Here is a 3,752-nt window from a genome sequence, read left to right as displayed (position 1 = left end):
ATTCAATTAAGAAATATGTTTTGGTTGCTCAACCAACCTCTCTTTCTCTGGAAAATAAAATCATTCTCTACAAATGTGTTTTGAAACCTGTTTGATCATATGGTATCATATGATCAAACAGGTCACATATGAGTTTGATCATATGTGAGGAACAGCTTCAAATTTAAATATTGAAATATTACAAAGATTCCAATCTAAGACTCTGTGAATGATGGCGAACGCTCTGTGGTACAACACAAATTCACAAATTCATCGTAACCTCAATATACCACTAGTTAAGGAGAAAGCGAAAAGCAGGTCCCATTCAAACAATTTGGCTTCAAATCTAATGACACACCCACAACTATTCACAAGACTGAAAAGAAAAGCGCCAATTGATCTTTGTACAACTTAAGATTGAAATAAGTTCTTTATAGCGATGTCTCAAAGGGGACATACAGATTACGACTTTCAGTTATATAAATATTGTTATTAAAAATTTGTAAAATATCGAATTAGTTATAGATAGAATACAATTATAAAAAAAATACAAAAAAAAAATGCTATTCACGTTTTTTTGAGGGATGATAGTGTCCACCCACCATTAAAAACACCGTATGACAGGCCATTTAAGGTTGTGAGGTGTTCAGACAAGACATATGACCTTCTAATCAAAGGAAAACTGGTGCGGACGAGTGTTGATCGGGTAAAGGCAGCATTTTTATCAAGTGATTACGAAGACGTAAGCCCATCACGTACAGAAACAATGGCAGATATTCGAATGGATACCAAACCCAGTAATGTAACACGTAGGGGACGATTAGTGCAGGTTCCAAGAAGATACGTTAAATTTGACTTAATGTGACATCGCGCCTGACTCAGTCTCTGCCAAGGGAGTGATGTGGCGGATATTTCCCACTTAATATTGAAAATTGTATGAGTTGGCAATAGAATTGTACTTAACGGTGAAAGAAATGATAATTTAGGTAATGCAGTTATGCTTCTCTTACAGCTTTCGAATGCCCTCTCTAACATAGGTCATTCTTTGTTGAACTTTTGGTAGTTCGTTTAACGGAGCTTGCAATTTAGCTGCTTGCGAAATGGACTTGCGATATTAATTAAGAATTCCAAAAAACCAATAAAATTCTTTAATTGTTTTTGGATTATTTAATTGCTTTTACTTGTTCTGTAGGTGGACTGATTCCTTTGGGTGATATGTCGTCCCATAAAAAGCTTATCTGCGGAACTCCGAACTCCCATTTGACGTTGTTTATAATAAGCTTGGCTTCCTTTACAGTTCTTAACACTTCTTCTATATGTTTCAAATGTTGTTCGCTTTCTGAGAATATCAAGATGTTATCTAGGTTACAGAAGACAAATGGCATTGCTCTGAACAACGACTACATTTATCATTGAAAAGTTTGTGTAGCATTTTTAAACCAAAAGGCATTAGTGCAAATTCAAACAAACCAATAGGTGTACTAACAGCGGTCTTGCATATATCTTCAGCTAACATTTGTATGTTATAGTATGCTCTGTGGATGTCGATTTTTGAGAACAATTTGCTGGCATATAGATTGTCCGTTACTTGGTGTAAGTATGGTATTGGATACTGATCTAGTTTGGTTTGAGCGCTCGAAGGGCATATGATTCCTTGTTCTAATAATGTTAAAAATTCTTCTTAGATTGCTTTTACTTTCTCTTTTGAGTAACGGCGTGACCGTTTATATACCGGCTGAATATCGGTGACTGATTATAGACTAACGAGGTGCCATGGAGACTGTAGGTATTCGCACTGTACAAATCGACACATTTGCTGATGATTGCAAAGAATTTGTGCCTGCCAATTCAGCCGTCTGGTTAACATTGTTGGAACTGCATGCTGATAAAATGCATCGTATATTACTTGGCAAACACTGCAGCGAAAACGCTGACAAAGCGTCTTCAGAAACATCCAAATCTGTTAGTAATTTTATTAATTGTTTCTGGTAAAATTCTTTAAATCGCTAGATTAATTCATTGCAAATGAATGCAGCACGTGCTCATTGCAGAAAGTTATCGATATCGCCAATGCAGTGGAATATATCCAAAAGCAGCACGAGTTGACGATAAAGCAGAAGGTTGGCGGTGAGCTGTTATGTATGAATAACGGGAGAAGCAGAGGCACAAAAACTCAGCAACAACAAAAACAAAGTAAACAGTCGCAGCAACAACAACAAAAACTATGTACAGTGTGCGGATACAAAAATCATATGGCTTCGGAGTGCAGGCACAGAAATTATAAATGCAAAAAATGTAATGTAATAGGCCATTTGAATTAAATGTATAATTCTAGTTGTTAACAAGTCAACGAACTGTATAATAGACTTGCATTTATTTCCTAACTGAAAACAATGCTAGTCAACAGTTACAAGATCAAAAACAGTTTAATTTTGTGCAGAATGGTGAAGCTGTCTGGTATGCATTGAATAGCAAGGGTAATGAGCCTATAATAGTCACAGTACACATTGAAAATATGCTGTTAAAATTAGAACTGGATACAGGGTCCACTTACAGTATTATGTCTTTAAACACATTTGAAAAAAATTTTAAATCAAAAACAATAGAGAAAACTAACATTGCGCTTAAGTCTTATACAGGTGAGCCAATACTGCCAACTGGTAGTTGTGATTTGTATATAACATACAACGGTAAAAATTATATAATTAAATTCCTAATAATTAGAGGAGGGGGTCCTCCACTGTTAGGCTGTAATTTTTACACAACATTTAAACCTAAAGTCGCTGAAATTTTTAGCTTAGAAACAGATGAGATAGAAGAAATTGTGCAAATGTTTAAAAGCTTGTTTGACAGTGGGTTAGGCCGGTTCACAAAAAGCAAAGCAACACTAAATCTAAAGGATGAGGCAAGACCAAAGTTTTGTAAACCCAGACCTGTGCCATTTGGCTATCAAACCTAAACTTGAAAAGGAATTGAATCATTTAGTTGATATAGGTGTGCTTAAGCCGGTGACATATAGTGATTGGGGAACATTAACTGTACCAGTGTTAAAAAAAATGGTGAAGTAAGAATTTGTGGTGATTTTAAAATCACAGTTTACCCCAATGTAATTGTAGAAAAATATCCCCTACCCCGTATTGAAGATATTTTCGGTAAATTAGAGGGCGGGGTTGAAAATTCAAAGTTGGATATGTCAATGGCATCGAATCAGCAGATCGAATTAGATGATCAAGCAAAGTTTTTTAGGAGTAGTTAATTTTTATAAAAAGTATAAGCCCGAGGTTGCAAGTACATGTGCACCCTTATATGATTTGTTGAAAACATCAGAAACCTTTGAATTCACAACATTGCATAAGGAAGCAGTAGATAATCTTAAAAACGAAAAGTATGAAATTTATGAAGAAGATAGCTGTTTCTTTTGGGGTTACAGAATAATTATTCCTAGCAGTCTTCAAAAGTCGGTTTGTAAATTTTTGAATGAAACGCATTTGGATATTAATAAAGTTGAAAGTATGGAGAGTGTTGTTAGTGGCCTAATCAAAATGTAGATTTAGAAGAAATTGAAAAAAATTGCGACTCGTGTTTAATGAACAGAACTAACCCTTCCAAAAATGAATTGATTACCTAGAAGTCATATTGATTTTTTCGGACCGTTTATGAAAAGATAGTGTTTAGTTGTAGTTGCAGTTATAGTAAATGGGTTGAATGTATTGATATGGGTACAAACATCACCTCGCGAAGTACTATTATGACCCTGAAGGAATTATTTGCCC

Source organism: Teleopsis dalmanni, chromosome 2, assembly GCF_002237135.1.
Source record: "Teleopsis dalmanni isolate 2A chromosome 2, ASM223713v2, whole genome shotgun sequence".
Lineage (NCBI taxonomy): Eukaryota > Metazoa > Arthropoda > Insecta > Diptera > Diopsidae > Teleopsis > Teleopsis dalmanni.
Note: the sequence above shows the minus strand (reverse complement) of the source record.